Source organism: Dermacentor andersoni, chromosome 8, assembly GCF_023375885.2.
Source record: "Dermacentor andersoni chromosome 8, qqDerAnde1_hic_scaffold, whole genome shotgun sequence".
NCBI lineage: Eukaryota > Metazoa > Arthropoda > Arachnida > Ixodida > Ixodidae > Dermacentor > Dermacentor andersoni.
Window position 1 is genome coordinate 59,050,598 of NC_092821.1, and position 19,611 is coordinate 59,070,208.

Consider the following 19,611-nt stretch of genomic DNA (forward strand, 5'->3'; position numbering starts at 1 on the left):
CAACTTTCTTGTTTTGCACGGCGGCATGTCTTTCTACCTCGTGACTTTACTTTCTTAAAGTCTATGAAGTTCGGCAGTTGGAGAGTCAGGTGACCCCAAGCCTGGTTTCATTTTCTACGAGCTTTGTTACACGCCGCATTTCACCAGGGAACCGGTCGTTTGGAGGGCGATCTATTTGCTTCGGGGATACATACTGATGCCGCATCAGCAGTAATCGCCGTCAAATATGCCACTGTATCATCGATAGGAAGTGTAGAGATGCCTCTCCAGGTAATGCGCGTGAGTTCTTTGTCGCGCTTCTGGTTGGCTGACTCGACTTTCCAGTGGGGGACGCGTGGAGAGCACTCATCACCATTTGTTAATATTATGATAATCAGAAAATGGTCGCTCCCATATAGATTAGTAATCACGTTTCATACTAAATATGGCACGAGTGTAGCAGATGCAATTCCTAAATCGATAGATGAGAATGCCTTGTTTGCCACGTTATAGAGTGAAGTTTCTTTCTTATTTAGTAAGCTTGCACTTGTAGCGAAGAGGAAGTTTTCCGCTAAGCATCTTCTGGCATTACAGTGACAACGCCCGCAAAGGCCGTTGTGTGCATTAAAATCTCCCACTACAACATAAGGTTCGGACGGTTCATAGATAGCGCTGTGAAATGCTGTTTTTGAAATATGGTAGTTCGGGAGGATGTTAGGGAGGTAATTGCGACTAGTAAATTAGGAAGCACCGCACAGACCGCAACTGCCTCTAGGAGCGTTTTCGGCTTTAATTGCCGGCAAGCAAGCTGTTCTACTACTATGGCGAAACCGCCCGGCAAAGCAAGGGCATTGCTGTGGTCTTTTCGCTAAATGGCGTACTGCCGGAGAAAGTTCATGTGTGAAGGATCAAGGTGTGTTTCCTGGACACACAGCTCCTTTGGACTGTTCTTATGTTGGAGTTCCTTAATGTCTTCTAGACTGTGGATGTGGAGTAGACACCTCACATTCCATTGTAATAACTGTGTATCCATATCATATGGATTTTATGCTCTCTGTCTAAGAGATATAGATAATTTTAGCTCAGCAGACATTTCTAGAGCCTGTGATACGGGATTTCTCTTTCTTCCCGGCACGCTCGAGGAAGTGGCACCGTTCCTTGGGCGTCTGAGACGCCGGAGTTGCGTTCGTTGTATCCGTCACCTCGTCTGAGGCGGTGGATAGTGCGCGCTCGGCGGGCACCTTCGCGGGGTATTTGGACCTATCTACACGGGCTATTGCCCTGGGCCGGCAGGCCCTGGGGTCTAGAGGCCCTCCTTGGCAGGGGGCGGATTAGCGATGGCTGGTCCAGCTGAGGGGGCTGATGGCATGACAGCCGCCACACTCGGTGTGACTTGCGCGGCCGCCGAATTAGGTGGCGCCACTCCCCGGCGCGCCACATGAGTGTATGATGGACTGGGCTGAAACACCTACGTGGCTCTAGGAAAGATAGGTTTAGCTTGATTTTCAGTTCTATGATTTGTTCAGTTTTTTTTCTACGAGGGGCATGATCGCGAGTAGGTGGTGAGCTAGCCTTCACCTTTGGCACAGTGGGTTGCTGAAGTGCAGATGTCTGAAGCTTGTTATGTTGAACTACACTTAGCACAAGTATCACACCCTCTGCAGCTTTGCCACCCATGCACAAACACGCTGACACTTAAAGCATCGACGCGGCTTTGGGATGTATGGTCTGACATGAAGCTTGCAGTAGCCGGTTTTGATTGATTCAGGCAGGTTGCTGGTTCCAAAAGTTATGATTATCTGTTTGGCAGGTGTTTGCCTGCCACCGCGCCTTCGTGTTAGCCTTTGCGCATTGGCTACGTTGTGCTCTTGCCATCCTTCAAGTAGTTCGCTTTCACTGAGCTCGAGAAGGTCATCTTCCAAGATGCCACCACGCACAGTGTCCACCGACCTGTGTGGGCCCCTTGAGACGGGAATTTCTCCAAATGCTAGAAGTTTTGGCGGTTTTTCTTACTGAAGTTTGTCGGCTAATGTGAAAAGAAGACCGCCGCTTCCCGTCTCCTTTACTTGATAGCCGGAATTGATTGCTTCCGTGAGAAATTTAGCTACAAGATATGGCGAGATTATTCTGATTGATTTAGTATCGTTATGACTCTCTGCAACGTGATACTTGAGAAAAGACGGTTTTGGTTGCGCAAAGAACGCGTATGTTTCATCGGTGCGCCTACCCACCTTCAGGATGCCATCAGGTAATGTTGGAAAATCATTTGCCATATAACGTTGGAAAATTCGGCGACCATGGTAGCCACCCACCACCGAGACCACCAAGGGGATGCTACAAGGTTGGAAGAATACCTGCAGATACCAGCAATGCATCGCTGCTGTAGCGTAATATAATATGCACAACGTTGGATAACTACAACAGGTTAACTCGTACCTCACAGAAACTCGGAAGTGAGAAATCAAAAGACAGGAAAGATGAAAACGCGGGAGAGAAAGACGAATATTGGAGAGGAAGACAGGAAAAAGGGGCTGCCATTTGCTCCATGCAAGTGGGTAAGTCTGGAGATGCCGTCTGTCTGAAGAAGAGGCCGAAGAATTATGTTACCTCCGCTGGGGGTGGGGGTGGGGGAGGGGCTTAAAAGTCCGAACACTCGGCAACGGCTCAACCCCAACGTCCCCCCGTTGCCCAGGCACTGCTAAGCCACGCACGGCTACACGCGGCAGAGTTCAAGCCTCATGTGCTCGGGTACGTGGTGTCGCAACATACTGAACACCTGTTAACGCAGACGCCTCTGCGGGCTACATAGACATATATATCCAAGACATATATGTAAAGGGAGAATGATTAAATATTTGAAATGTACTGATTGAAAAATTAAAAACTCCCGTTCGGATATACCGTGTTTCTTTTCAAAGCTGCACCAGCCCCAGGTGAGCCAATCGATTTTCCGAGAAAGGTAATCAAGGCAATTACTCGGACGTTAATAGGAACAAGAGTGTTAGGGAAAAGATATGTTGCCCATGTACTCAGATTGAATCGGGGACTGGGAAGTTTTTAACATTGTAATCTCCGTGGCTTGTCTGGCGATCTCCTCAACGAGCCAGCAGGTGAAATAAAGGCGAAACACTGTCTAATCGAATGGAATTTGCTCTTCAGAGCGTACTCGATTTTAGAATTTACTAATAAAAATTCAGGGAAATTGCACTCTGTGAAGCTGGATGACCAGCGGAGCTGTACATAACTATATATCAATAAAACTAAACAACAAAATAATATAACACAAATGTACACGTTGTTATGTTTGTTTGTATTGATGTTTATCTCGTGATCAGAGTATTTATGACTTTATGGTCGCTATGACAGACGGCCACTGACTCTGTGACGACACTGAAGATGTTCTTAGCGAACGTTAGGTCTATGCACGACCCACTGCCCGTCGTGCAGAGATTGATTGCTCTTGGTGTAACATGAAAGTGGTTCTTGGCGTTTCGCTTGGAAACGCCAAGAACCACTTTCTGTTGTAACGAGACACATCGACGTTAAAGTCACCCACATTTACGATGCGATTTGGATCCATCGGGAGGAATCACGCAAATGTGTCGATCATAAAGTCTTCAAAGTCCCTGTTTGACAATCCGTGATAAATGTTTACGCCTGGCGACAATGATTCGGTTCCCAATCTGTACGGCGCACGCGTCAGCACATTCCACGGCAAGGCTCTCGCCTGTCGTCGGTATGCCTTATAAGGCATAGGGGTCGACGGCGCCGCCGACATCACCCGTTACGTGAATACATGTCGAGAATGCCAGGCATGCAAGGCACCACCGACAAGGCCGGCGGGGTTACTACAGCCGATTGAGCCTCCTCGCAGACCGTTTCAGCAGATTGTTAAAGATTTGTTTGTGTCCTTTCCGACGTCAACATTAGAAAACATGTGGGTCGTCATGTTACGTCATGCTATGCCGAAACGAAAGCTCTGCCTAAAGGCAGTACGGGCGAAGTAGTCAATTTTTTTTGGCGAGAAGATCCTGCTGCGACATGGTGTGCCAGAAGTCCTCATTACTAACAGAGGAACTACTTCTACTGCTGAGCTTAATGAAGCCATACCGCAGTATAGCCAGACAAGTCACCGGAGGACCACGGCCTACTACCCGCAGACGAATGGCCTAACGGAACGACTTAACAAGACGCTCGCCGACATGTTAGCGATGTACGTCGACGCCGAACACAAGACGTCGGATGGCGTGCTTCCGTGCGTAACCTTCGCTTATAACATGGTCGTACAAGAAACAACGCAGATCAGGCGATTCAAACTGGTTTACGGAAGCAACCAGACGATAACTATTGACGCCATGGTGCCGCATGCCACCGCCGAAGAGAACCTCGATGTCGCCACCTATCTCCAGCGCACCGAAGAAGCCCGACAGCTCGGCCGCCTTCACATCAAGAACCAGCAAAGACCGACAGCCCGCAGTGCAATCTTCCACGACGCTACGTCGAATACTAGCCAGGCGACCGTGTTTGGGTTTGGACACCGATACGCCGACGAGGACTCAGTGAGAAACTTTTGCGACGTTATTTCAGGCCCTACAAGATCATTCGACGCATTGGCGCACTCGACTATGAGGCGGTGCAAGACGGCATTTCGCTATCACAGCGACGGCGCTCACGACCTGAAATGAACCATGTTGTGCGACTTAAGCCGTTATACCAGCTTTGACGAAGCTTGGAACTTTACATAGCTGAAATTTAGACTTTCCTCTTAATTTTGATAGCGTTACTTTGGAATTTGTTTCTTTGTTTTGATACTTGCGTTCAATAAGAATCCTTTTGCTCTTCGCTCTCCTGTTTGTAGCATCGTGACGATGCTTTTTGAGAGGGGAGAATCGGCACGTATTCTGGTATATCTTTTTTCCGGTAACAGCTTTTCACCGTCTAACAAATGCTATCGCTCAGCCCGGGACGCGCCCGCATGTATCGGAAGTTGTCTGTTGTCGCCGGAGCTTGTGTATTCTGATTGCATGTGCGACACCAATTGTGAAAGCATTTCTGGAGGACACGCTGGTACTAGCGATTACTCTGGAACATTCTATGACTCATGTGTAAAAGCTGACGCACTTGATTGGCAGATTAGATTTTCGACGATCGCCGACTGTGTTTGCCGCAGTCGTAATCCTTTGAGTGTAGCGTGTTTTTGAGGGCACAGGTTCACCCAATAAAACGCTAGTTTCGTCATTCGCTTTTCTCGCTTTCTTCACCGTCACTACTACGTGACAATGTGTATTCTAAACTATCCACACTTTCCTCTCATGAATTCAATCAGGATTAGTTTTTTGCTGTTTTACTGTTTATCTGGCAAGTATTTTAAAGCAGCGGCTTTTCACATTTCTGACTCAATAAACCTCCTCAGTGCATTCACTCTCCGATGATTTTCTGCGTAATTATTCGAGGGCGTGCTCAGTTCCGATACACTTGTTCTTGCTGAGCACAAGCCTTAAAACGTAGCTGTTTTGTACGTTGTAATACATTGTAGCAAAGATGTCTTATCGCTACTAACTCGCTTACTCTTGTGGACGGTCACGAAATATTTAGCTTCGACCATTTGTATGCTATCGGTGTAGTCCGTCATTTATTGTGCATATATGGCGCGCACATATTAAACCATGCGCCCATTGAGTCGTTGGCACGTTGGCGATAGAGTGGGCGTAAGTTGCCAGTTGGCTTAGCTGTATGTTGATACTGTACACGAAACTTACTACGACAAGAAGCGGCGCTACTCTTGTTCTCATTGTGCGACGAGCGGGACGCACTGTTGACGTTGCAGAACTGAAGCGCTTTCTTAGAAGATTAGGGATGATTGGAGAACAGTGTTTAAGCAAAAACTCAATTGGATTTCGGAGAGCTGATCGCACAGAAGCGAGGTGGAAGCGGTATTGGCTTCGTACTCGTGCGCTGTCGCTGTGGCGTGGCGAGGCGCACAGTCGAAAGCTCCATCTGGATTCTACAGAAGAGTATGCAACAGCCGGTGGACTCACCTGCGCAGCTGAGAAGTCGGAGCTCCTGCTTGTATTAAAAAATGTAATAAGGCCGTTATTCGACCAACCATCACACTGCATCTCAATGGCAACCTTATTCCAATGGTAGACAGGCTACGTGCACTAGGCCTTCACATTCAATACAACGGGAAGGCCACACGTACCCTCCACATACTCCGCAAACAAACCGCGCAAGTAACACACATGATAAAGCGCATTACATACCGCCGAAAAGGACTCGAAGAAAAGAATGTGCGCCGAATCGTGCATGCCCTCATAATTAGCAGATTAATCCTCACCTATTACAACCTGACTCAGACCGAGGCGCACCAGATGGACACGCTCCTCCGTAAGGCACTAAAGGCAGCGCTGGGACTTCCGCAACATGCGTTCACGCAGCTTCTACTACGACTTGAGGCGCACAACACCATCCGCGAACTAGGCGAAGATCAAATGTAACAGTCAATAGCGACGCTTCCATCGAACAATGCAAGAATGCCTCATGGTATTCCGGCTAGGATGCGAAGCACCAAGGAAACCACAACAGGAAGACCGCACACTTCTTGCGCTTAGCATTCGAAACAAAACTCACGTGGGATCACATCCCGGCAAAATGCACCCTCACAGCCATAAAAGTCGAAGACAGGCAAGAGTTCAAGCTCGATTATTTGCCGATGACACATCGGACACACCGGTCCTATACATCGAAGTGGCCCGGTAGCCACAGTGACGTGATCTGTACCTTGTCGTACTAAGTAGTCACTCTGACACTCTCAGACACTCTGAGGCACTCTGACACTCTGAGACACATATAGACACTCTGAGGACTTCGGCCATACTCAGCACTGTGAACAGTGGCACAGCAAAAGAGGCCGCTATCCTCCTAGCCATTGTACACGCTTCAACGATACCGGCACTGGATGGGCCCATCACAGTGGTCACTGATTCACGGAGTGTCCGCAGGAATGTCGCACAAGGGATGGTAACAACCTACGCATCACGAATCCTTACATCATTACATCCCACAGCGTTACTCAGGGTGCGTATCGTCTGGACACCTGCATGCCCCTTTCTCCATGGTAATGAACGCGCTAATGTGGTAGCTCCAGAGCTCGCTAACCGGGCGCCATTGGACGAGCTTTCCAAAGCAGACGACACACCAACAGAACCACTTAACTGCACTGAAACTCAACATTACAAAGATGGCAGGAGACACTTCCCCCCACCACATAATTCCCTTAACACAGAAGGTGCCGGCGCGTGGCCATAGCTTCACACTAATTCATTTTTCTTTCTCTTTCATCATCATGTCTTCCATTGCACCCAATACCCCTCATACTACTGTCCCTACTGTGGAGCAAAGCCCACAGTATATCATTACACTTGGGAATGCCCAGACTCTCCGGGTTACTCTCCTATTTCTTCACTTTCCTCCCTGGAGACTGCGCGGACTAGCTTAGACCGGCAAGAGCAGCGACCGTTGACCTGGCGGGCACGCGGAGAGGTGCGAGCCAATGGGGCACTAAACTAAGGGCACTACCCTATGAGGCATTCTCCCCACCTTATCAGAAATAAATCCTTTTCTCTCTCTCTAGAACAAAATGCTGCGCAAAAGGGGTCATGTTTATCAACAGCAGCAGTCCTGCACGCTCTTGTTCGCACAGTGGAAGGAACATTCTCGATCGTATAACAGATATCGACGCATCTGGGGCCACATGCGAAACTTTCCGCAGGCGATTGCATCCGTGAAGTTGAACGCTGTCATTGCAAAGTGTCAGAAGCCCTCTCGCCCATTCACGCTGACGAATCGAGAGCTATACGGGAAAGTTTGACGTAGTGACTACATCCGCGACAGTGTACAACAAAAAATACCAAACCTGTAAGCCACAGATTTTATGAAATGGGCTTTTTCTTTTACGTCTTGTCGTAACCACACTTCTCGCACAGCGTGCCGACTCGCTGAAGGCTGTCAGGTTGCCGACGTCGAGGTGACTGGACATCGCGACCATTGACGCACTCGCGCTGGAGGAATTCAGTTGCATGCTACAGAGTGTTTTTCTCGTAATCGCAAGCACCCGAAGAAACAGTGCGCAGCACCACCGTTGTCTTGATCAGCTCTCCATACCTAAACTCAGATCAATTTAGGAACAGTAGATCACGCTTGTCGCAACCGCAACTCCGCGACACATTTTTGCTGCGCAGGAGCAGGCAAACGAGATACGGATGCTGAAAGCCAGAAAACGAGAAAGAGCAAGAAATGAAAAATATTTACACTGCAAGCTTTCTTTTTCTTACAAAAAAAGAAATCTTTAAAAAAATAAACAATAATTCGTAGGTTTTGTTTAATGTTATGTAGCCTAGAGGTGTTCACAGTTGCCCACCGTACATGAAGGCGAAGTAGTATTCAATGTACTCTTCAGCTCCGTAGCTTTGGCTGTGCTCTGCAGAGAAAATCGTCTCCGGATATAGCTTAGCCATGTTTGTAGCCTGTTCACATTGAAACAGGAGCGAAATGACTTTGCCCCTCATGTCAGTGTTCATGTCAAAGTAGACGCAACTCGTACGTACACAAGTTATTTCGCAATACTTTAGGCACATGATATTCTTTATTAAGTTAAACACAATCGGTACTGATGACTAGCTTATCTACATTGTTCAGGCGCTGCGACAAAGAGGTAGCACACAATAAGATCATGATCAAGTGCATCCAACCTAATATTCACTCTCCAGCACCCGTCCTGGAAGTTTAAGGCAACTCTCCTAGTTTTTGGATTACCGCAATAACTGGCGATGCTAAAGCTTGCATTCCGTAAGCTTGGATTCTGTAGTCGTTTACTACATCAGGCAAGTCCGGCTCGTCCGGTACCAGAGCCCGCTCGGCTTTCTCATTCACGAGTCCACAGCACCGCCTGTAGTGGTTCACAACAAGTGTGTTCGCCGACACTCGGACGTGTTCACTGTCGTTCGCCGCTTCTAAGACGTAGTGCACGCCGCCTACGATAGTGGCGCTGGTGGAGGCGATGTACTTGGAGCGTACATTATGTTCCCAGGGCGTGCGCTCGCGGACGACTAATACGCGGCTTAGCTTCAGCGGCCTCTCCCACAAAGCGTTTTGTCTTGGTGGGTATTCATAGCAGAAGAACCAGTTTGGAGCAACCAAACTGCCCAACTTCTTTTTCTCTGTAGTGTTTTCCAATTCAAGAACTTTCTGCGCAAGCGTTTTGTTGTCACTCGGAACTAGAAACTCGTCGAAGTCGACGTGAACGGTGTATTCTGAAGTTGTCTTAGAGCGGTAGATGCAGTCTTGAATGGTACCCATTTGTCCATAAAAAGCCACGCGCGATGCGTTTATGTCAACATTCCATAAGTGAAAGCTGATGCTCACATTTGCACTGAACTTGATCAGCTGAAGAAGCGCTGCTACTTCTCTCGGTACATCTGTCAGATAAAGATGAAAGTGCTCTATGCCCATGACGCTATAATAGGCGAAGAACTCGACAATCTGCGACAGTTGATTGTAGCCTTCGTATAAAGGCCCCACGCATAGAGTGAGCAGAACTTTTCGGTCCCCATGCCTGGAACCGTGGTTACGACTAGAATACTGCACATTTAGCCAGCGAAGGTAACTTCTGCTTCCTGTGGTCGCCAAGGCGACCCTGACTGGTACCGACCGAATGTGGGGTGGATAGCGGCACGATATGAACGCGGTACTGTAGCTTGATTCCATGTGTTCAAACACATAACTTAATACGACAGGTGTGGAAATGGTGGAATTTTCGAAGTCAATATAGCAGGTCGTCCGCTCTTGTATCTTGTTGTGTTCTCCCTTGTGTGTGGGAGCTATGCTGATAATGTCTACTTGCCGGACGTCTTTACTCGTGCTGAGAAACGCAGAGTAAGGAAACAAATCGTTCACTGCAGTTTTGGGGAACGTCGAGTTGTCTTCGTATGTGATTGTTCGGTTGTAATGTGCAGTTGTGAGAAGTTTTTCACGGATGAACTGGTCGGAAAGTTTCAAGGCATTGGTCACTTGGCGATCGTACTTGTTTGGGCAAGATCGATTCTTTCGACGGGTTCCTGCAGTAAGCAAATAAAATAATATACTAAGACAGGATTCAAACCCAAGCAGAAAATTGACAACGCAGACGATATCATTTACGGTGACACTTCTAACTGTGTACCAAAATTATCGCGGCAGTTTTCACGCACGTGCTACGTTATCTGTGTGTGTTGTGGCATCGGTTCACTAGGAGTTACATCATGCATGGGTGGGCGTCATGTCCAGAAAACGGCAAGAGTGTTCTCCAGTATCTATGCACTCAGCCACGTTCGTCAAGAAGTGTATAGGACCATAATTCTTATAGGGAATCCCATTTACTATATGCGACCACAGTCAAAATTCAGCATCATTATCGTCTATAATCATCTCATTATATTGTTATGTCCAATGCAGCAGGAAGGCCTCTTAACTTATCTCCGATAACTACTGTCTTCCTCAAGGTGATTCCAGCATGCGCCATCCATTGGCATTCATTCTCCGGTTCACCGATTATCTGCCCTTCAATACACACAACCTGCCCAGCTCTATTTCTTTTTGTCTTAAAGTAAAATATCGGCTATCGCTGTTTCCTTTCTAATCGGCCCATAGCTTCCTGCCTCCTAAAGTTACGCATAACAATTTTCGTTCCATCTTTCTTTGTGCGGTCCCTATCTCATTCTCGAGCTTCTTTGTTAACCTCTAAGTTTCTGCCCCATATGTTAGCACCGGCAGAAAACAATGATTGTACACTTTCTTTTTCAACGACAGTGGTTAGCTCCCAGCGGAATTTTGTAATGCCCGCCGTGTGCACTACAACCAATTTTTATTATGTAAATTTTATTGTCATGGAGCTGGGTCCGTTGTGAGTAATTTATCTGAATAAACGTATTCCTGCACATACTCTAGTATGTGCACATACATATACTCTGTTATCTCCACTGCATCAAATGACTTCACTATGTCTTCATTAGCCTTCGTATAAATAGGAAAACAAAAAAACTTGCAGAACGCTTAAACTTCGCCTTTAGCAGTGGAACACGATAGCACTCAACGACCCCTGACTGCTTCTCACGCTTCCCGGCATTTGCAGCTCATGTAACCTTAATGTTGACCGTGAAACGCTGACAGCGAACGCTGTGCACGAAAGCGAGCTTTCCGGTAGAAGCGCAGCCTCTTGCGTGTGCCACTCTCCGAGGTTGTGCTAAGCCGCTCCAGAAAATTACATCATTTTCAGGTTTCTATTATTGTTTAGCACTTTTAATATTTCACTCTAAGAAGATTTAACAAAGAAGGCGTGTGCTGTCGGTGTTATGTTTTATGACATTAGTTTGCGGGCTATCATTCCCTAAATTCAGCGGAATAACACTGTCACGAATGCAGGATATGAGCAACTTTGTTCACATCATGGTGTGGCAATATAGCCCTTATAAACCGCATGTCATATAGCAACTCGTGGCATATGCATATACCTAAATATATACGAAAAGTTTTGCCCGCGGACAGCACTGCCGACGTCGTATTTTCTGCGACAAGGGCCCCCTAACGCTATCACCGTTAAAATTACGCAACCACAATTCACACTGTGAACAACCTACGTTTTTCACAGTGGGAATACATTCACAATGAATACGTAAGGATGGGGCACTCGAGCAAGCGCATTCCATGCATGGCCCCAAAGATTCGCAACGATGGAACGACTACGATTGGGTGGCGCCGACTGTCTGATGGTTATAAAATGATGACGATGGATTGACGGTGTGACGACACGCGCAGTGTCACAGTGGAAGCAATACTGCTAAATTACAATAGTGAAACGACTGGGATGGCACACTGATGACTCAATCACGAGGACGCATCCCGACAATTGGATGATTACTCTAGAGTGACGGTGGCAGGGGTTCGCACAACATCGTTAAGAAATAACGACGACCGTATGACGACAATGAAATGATGCCTCTGGAATGACCATGGTGCTACGACGACGACAGCTTGACGATGACGTCATGGGAATGCGTTTACACATCTAAAGTGATGACAATGGTTTGACGATAAAGGAGTGACGCAGGCAGCACGATGACAATATGGCGCTGATAAAATGATCAAAATACAATGACAACGACGACATAGCAACTAGCGCATGATGACAATACTATGACAACGCTGGAATCAAGACAACCGTATGACGAGACAACGACCGCGAGGCGTCAACGAAATGACAATGGTGGATGTAAAGGCCATGAATGGAAGATGGAATTACTGCAACCACGAGACGAAGAAAGTGTGTATGGACGTGACGATGAATGAGTTGGCGTCGGAGCTCTTCCCCGCACTTGCGTAGATCACCTGTCGCACGGAGCCGCTTCACTTTGCGCTATATTAAGTTTCGGTCCGCACCTTACACAGGCAGGAAATCGTAGAAGACAGCAACCCGCAGCCAGCATGCCACACATGCCTCGCTTTGTACTATATTGAGTACTTCTCGGTCCTAAACCAGCCAAAGGTTTACACTGCATCCAGGACGACAATCGTAGAAGAGAACAGCCAAAACGGGACATATACCTAATCACACATGCGCATTGTCCGAAGTTGTTGCGTAATGTGCTAGTCAGCAGCAGCCAGCGCCCTATAAGTGGCGAGAGACAATCAATGGGATTTACTTTACAATTTCTTATGAACCCATTTCACGATGAATGTCAAAGTTAACGCAAATATCCGTGAAGTATAGCAGCCGCAGACTGTATTGCAAAGTTCTTCACTTATATGTAGCAGTAACTTCGTTGCCTTAGAATTCTCAGGGTACTTCACGAACTTTCCTAGAGCTATGTGCATATTTGTTTTTACCTATGTATGTTTATATCGAACAGTTTTGCCGCGTGCCTGGGTCACTTGGTAGTCCATGCTCGAATGGGTAGCACATTGGGCTTCTGGCCTAAGGGAACAGGGTTCGGAATCAACCATCCGATCAATTTGAATCACTGAGTATGTGGAAATGTGTACATACATGCCGGGGCTCTTGAACGAACCTCTTTCACCCCGATATGGATCACTGTAGATGCGGGACTCGGTACGCACCGCAGTTCGTAGAACATGTTTGATGCCGACTTGGAGGACTGCATATGTGCCGTTCGGCGTGCGCTATAATTCATCGAACATCTTGATGACGACTTTGAACATTGCATAAGTGGTAGTGCGTGCCGCTCTTCAATGAACGTCTCTGACACCAACTTTGGTAATTCAGACAACGAGGCTTCCTGGGGGACAGCAACCCGGCGCTTTAATAGGCTGCGCCACAATGTGCTGTGTTTGCGTCGCTTTTCAACGAACATCTGCCGCGCCTACGCTTTAGGGAGCTGCGCAATGAATGCACGGGGTATGCGCCGCTCTTCAAACACACTCTCGCCGACTGGGTTTACTGAGTATGCGCCACTGGGTGTGCGACAATCGAGCGAGCACTTCTCCAGCGTTCGCAAGCACCGGCACGCCACGCTTCTCGTCTCGGAGGTCCCGCGCAGACTTCTCTGACGTGAAGACAACGACTTGATGACGACTGTATGAACGCAGTGAGGCGACGAAGGTGGTATGACGACAGCGAAATGAAGAATGTGGAACGATGACCATGGTATTACAGTAGTGGCATAGTCAGGATTAGACGACGACAGCCAGACTGCAGTAGAATGATATGACGTATAAGGAATCTATATAATGAATCGACGAAAGCGGTATGACGACGAAGGGATCACGACAATAGAACAACGTCACTGAAACGATGACGATGGTCAAATGAGTGTGACGAAGATGGTATGATGGGAACGGCATGGCGATCACTTTGTGACGGAGGTGGCTCACCACGATGGCATGACAAGAGTAGGATGTCGAAGTTACATAAACACGATGTAACGATCGCGACAACACGACGACGACAGTACGACAACGGATACATGACGCCTGTAAGACGACCACACAATGACGAGGGTGGCTTGACAATGGCATGAGCACCATATGATAATGACGAGTATATGACTATAATATCGCAGTTCATTGTACCGTAAAATTTGTGTGACGACTTTGCCGTGACGAGGATCGCATGCCGAAAGTCAGATGAAACTGGTGTGAAGAGGATGACAGAACCACGACGGCATGAGGATGAGAGCCTGACAACGGACGCACGACAGCGATTATTTGACAAAGATGACATGGCAAGGCGGCATAATCAGGATTCAGTGGCAACGCTATGATTACGATATGTTGGTAAATAGCCGTTGCCGTTGACAGAATGGCGATGTGGGTATGACGACGACGGCATGACGAGGACTGTTAGAAAGCGATGTAATGACGAGTGTCGGAAGACAAAGCTGGATTGAGCACGACGCAATGCCCACGATGGCTTCACGACTACGCAACGACGAGGATTGCGTGACGATGGCATGAGGACAATGTGGTAATGACGACCACGAGTTAGTGACCCAAACGATTAGACAACTTGCACCACTGGGTTGGAATAGAAAGTACTATAAGAGCATGGTGAGTCAGATAAGGGAGCTAGAATGACGACGATAGCCGATGATGGCGGTGTAAAACGAATGCATAACAACTGTGCCTCGACGGTCGCGTGACGACTACGGCATTGCGAGAAAGCTGGAATGACGATGATGCAACGACCATGACGGCATCACGACCGCAAACCCATGCCTATTTGCCAAACTACTGGAAAACTTCGGACACTCGGTTCAGGATGGAAGGCGTGTCGACAGCCGAATGTCGATAGTCGGATGATAAAGCTGAGAAAACAAGGATGGAATGACCATGGCGGCATCACCGCTAGGAGCACATACCTAGTGGCCCAAGCAAGTATAGAATTTACACCGCTGGGTAGGAATAGAAAGCATGACGACGACAGCTTGACGAGATTCAGGTCATAAAGCTGGAATGACAATCCAATGAATACGTTGCCATCACGATGGTGCTTTGACAAGGAATGCATGGCGACTGTATCAGAACAATGGCGTGGCGACGAATGTATTACGAGAGTCAGATGACAAAGTTGGAATGATGACGGTGAAACGTTCACGACGGAATCACAAGGAGCGCATACCTAGTGCCCATTCCTCGTGACCCAAGTTTCTAGACAACTTGATTCACTGTGTTTGGGGTAGAAGGCGTGACAACAATGGCGTGACGATAGTGAAATCACCAAGCTGAAAGGGTGAAGATGGAACGACCACGTCGCCATCGCTACCAGGAGCACATTACCTAGTTACCGAAACAAGTAGACAACTTGAGCCACGAAGTTAGCTAAAGAAGATATGCAGATATAAAGATAGAGAGAGAGATAGGCTTAAAACAGCTGAAGTATGCAAAGATTACTATTCTTTATTTCTGAATTCGCACTAGTAGGTTTAATATGATGATGATAGCACACCTGCTGGCTTATAACCATTGACCGAAGTTGACATCAAAGAGGCTTATTCAGAAGCAGCATAGACGGAGTCCCGTATACCGAGTGCTCCAAGTCGGTGTCAAAGAGTTGCCTTGACTAGCGACACCTACTAAGTGCCGCATCTACAGTGAGCCGTGCCGGTGCGGAAGAGGTTCGCTGAAGAGCGGCAGGTGTGTACCCATACCTAGTCACCCAAGTTGGCCTGATGGTTGTTTTCGAACCCTGCCCCCTCAGCACAGCAGCCCGATGCGCACGGACAAAGAAGCAGAGAAATAAATGCATAGTCCACAAAAGTGCGTGAACGCCCTGAGAATGCTAACGCATTAAATACTCTTTAGTTACAAACTAGTGAGTGAGCTATGCAGGTGTCTTAAATTTTTAACTATGCCCAAGATATATCAGACTCCTTAGAATCAGCGCCTGCTAGACAGCCGAAGACAAGAAAAGAAAAAAAATGGGGATCTCTATACGCTAGAGAAACTGTCCATAATTGTCCCTGAAGATGTATAATATCACTGCAAAAAACTACTGCGAAGATATACACAAAAATCTTATTGAAAACTTTCGCTCCACTGTTCTTGAACAGAATACACAAATATACTTTTCATAAGGAGAAACAGCTTATGTTCTTCTTATGCTCAAAGACATTGCCCTCATTTCTATAGAGTTAGCCCTTATTTATATTGAAAATAACATCATGAACAGCGTGTACGTATATCTGAAGCGCTATGGTATTGAAGAATTTGTTTACTAATATGTGTTTACATTTGTGTTTACCTTCACCACACTTATAAGTTTATGCAGACACATGTCACATGGGCGTACTTATATTTCTGATAAAAGCAAATGTTGACCGTACCAGTCACTGAGACTTAAAGGGACACTAAAGAGAAAAATGATTTCTTCTGCATCACTAAATTACCGTTCTACAACACCACTCTTACAGCGATAAGACGTTTGGTAAGCCAGAGAAAGCGCAAGAACAAAATACGGGTGGCGACGCCTACTTAGGTTCCCGCACCTGGGGGCTGTGACGTCTTGGATTTTGATGGCATCTTCTAGGGCCTAGTTAATTGTATAGCGGTACAGATTGACTACATTGTGTTTTAAAGGAACGCAATATTAAATATGGGAAGTTTCGGGAACCTTTGCTCAGGTAAAGCGGCCCAAGTGCGAAAACATACTTTGGAATCCCTGACGTCGCACTGACGTACCCTCGTCGGGATTTTGGCGCGAAATTCAAATACGGATACTTCGACCTTCATTTCTCTCATCTAATAATCAAACTGTTATTTTGAAATGACTGCCTGCAGTGTCCTCAAACAATGCTTTATTAGTCCAGACTGATTTTTTGTTTCGCTTTAGTGCCCCTTTCGAGTATCGCGATACACCTGATACTGGTACAGCAGACCCTTCATATGGCAGAAATTGCACGGTGCATGTGGTGAATTTTGTCGTATTTTGCATGTAGCATAGCCTATGCTATGTCTCCACCACACTGTAGCGCTTGTGCAACTTACAAGTAGCTCACCTAGTGTGATGTTACTGAGGAAATCGGTAAATATATTGCTCCATTTCTGTACATGAAGCTGGAAATAAGGCGTATGCGCGTGAAGGGCAAATATGTGCATAAGAAAAAAAAATGCTCAAGAACTGCGAATTGATACGTTACAAAACTAGACAGTTCGTCGAGCACGATTTGATAGACCAGTTGATGCGACACACTGAACAGAAAGAGTAGGCGTGGATGTCGTCTTCTCATTGCTGAATCAAACTACACGTCTATGCCGGCAATTTAACAAAGGATCTCGTTAGCACATGGCTGCAGTGAACAACACCGCTACATTTTTGTCAGCTGCGGTGCAAATGTCGCATGCTACATTCCTTTATGCCGTATAGAAGTGTACGCATGGAAAATAGGTCGTTATGTAAACGAGTGGTTCAAGGAGAAAAATTACAACGGGCACCTTGCTGTTTCAGAATACAGCCACAGTACCACTGTAGGTACTGTGGCTGTAATCTCCAGTTAGATCTTTTAGAAGTCGAGCCCACTCTACAGCTACAGAACGCCTTTACCTCCACCCCTTGCGCTTTTGAATAAGGAACTTTGTTCGTGCGTAGAACGTAATAAACAAACAAACAAATAAGCAAAAATATAATTAAAAAAATAACTAAATAAATCTCACCCGTGTTGTAGCGGACGATGGTACTTCAGAGATGGCATCGCTCATCTTTATTTGTTTTTATTATTCTTTTTTTGCTCAGAATACCTATTTTCGTAGATATATGTATATGTTTGTTGGCAAGCAGTAAAACTTAGTTATTGCAGCGTTCGTGGAGTCAATTTCAAGGTTCTTGTGTGTCTTCGGCACTCCTGCCTTAGTAGTCGGTTAGTTCATGTATCGACACGATTAATGCCCGCAATAAATTTATGAGTATTTAGAGAACCCTGAAAATGTTAACCAAGATTGTGATTTTTTCTCATAATGAATTGAGCTTTACTAGCACTCGGAAAGTGACTAGAACAGAAGCAATTGACTCCCAGTTTGTCATATTTTGCGTGCACGGTTACTTTCACCTTAAGAGTGTAATCATAATGTTCTGTTATCTTTAAAAAAGAATAGGGTGGAAACAAAAAACTTTTGTCACTTAACTTGTGAAACGCATTAATGACAACAAATTTGGAAACCAGTTTTTTGAATTCCAATGTCATTTTGGCAGGCGTTCGTATGACTGACTAAATAAAACGAAAGCCAAGGCAGTTTCTCTAGGTACCTATAAATCAGTCGGTACGAAAATGATCCAGCACGAACTTGTTCTATAAGAATCATGCCGAGATTATACCGGTTTTGTCAACACATCCAAACAAGAAAAAATGGTCAACCACGGCTTTTGGACAATCCAGCGATTTCACCATGTCTGTCGCGGAAGAGCCGCAGGGATGCAACATTTAATCAATTTAGTATGGATCAATTCACCTATATATGGTGTTGCAACTCATTATTTGTTTTTTAGACATATTACGACGCACAGTATACATCCATACATAAGTCTCACGAGATGGCGCTAAAGGCATCAATCTCCATCAATTTGCATCATCATCATCAGCAGCAGCAGTAGCAACAGCGGCGGCGGCGGTGGCGGCAGCGGTAGCTGCCAGTCGTCGACATTACCGCCACTTATCGCTACTTATCGACATTACCGCTAATTATCGTCAATCAAAGCATCCAGCACGGAAAGCTTCGCTTACATCGATTCCGACAGTGCGTAGGATCTGCATCATTTTCATCCACTTTTATTTCAATTAATTTATCATTTCTTCAATTCAATCAGTAAGTACAAGTAATTTTCCCTGTGTTGTCCTTGGTGTGATTCTTTGTTGGCTTCTTATGATATCGTTTAGACTATGTTGTTTTTGGATGAAGCGCCAAACAGTACTCGAAACGAGCTCTTGAAGCACTGCTATGTTTCTATCATTTGTTTTTCTGTACATATTTTGCATTTTTATTTGTTTTAAAATGTTTATGTGAAGAATGAGGAAAAATTCACAGGGTCTCGATGTTATCCTTAAGACAACTTGAAGGCGAAAGCCCAAGTGCCGATGCATCGAAGACGAATGCATGACGTACACATTCCTGTTAATTCGCTTAGTTTACTTTGCTTAGGCGTGCCTCTTAATTCGCTTAGTCATCCCTCTTAATTCCAAAGGTCGAGGGTGCGACTCCCACCATAGGTCAGGGGCTCGTACGGCTTAACTTTACCGTAATTAACTGTGCCTGAATTACCTTCATTCCCAGCATTGCTCGCGGGTTCGGCTCCCACCAGAGGTCGTAGGTCGTGGGTTCAAGTGCCTTAACTCTATCTTAATTAATTCCGCCTTCATTAACAACAAAGGTCTTGGGTTCGCCAACCGCAAATTGTGAGGGTTAGACTCCCACCATAGGTCGAGGGCTAGTAGCCTTTTTATACCCTTCGCGTAGTCGACGCGTTTTCGCTCAAGGTCCAGTGACCAATGAGGCATATAATAAGGCTTTCGCCTCAAGCTTAAGCTCGGGTCATCATCATCATCATCATCAGCCTGGTTACGCCCAGTGCAGGGCAAATACCTCTCCCATACT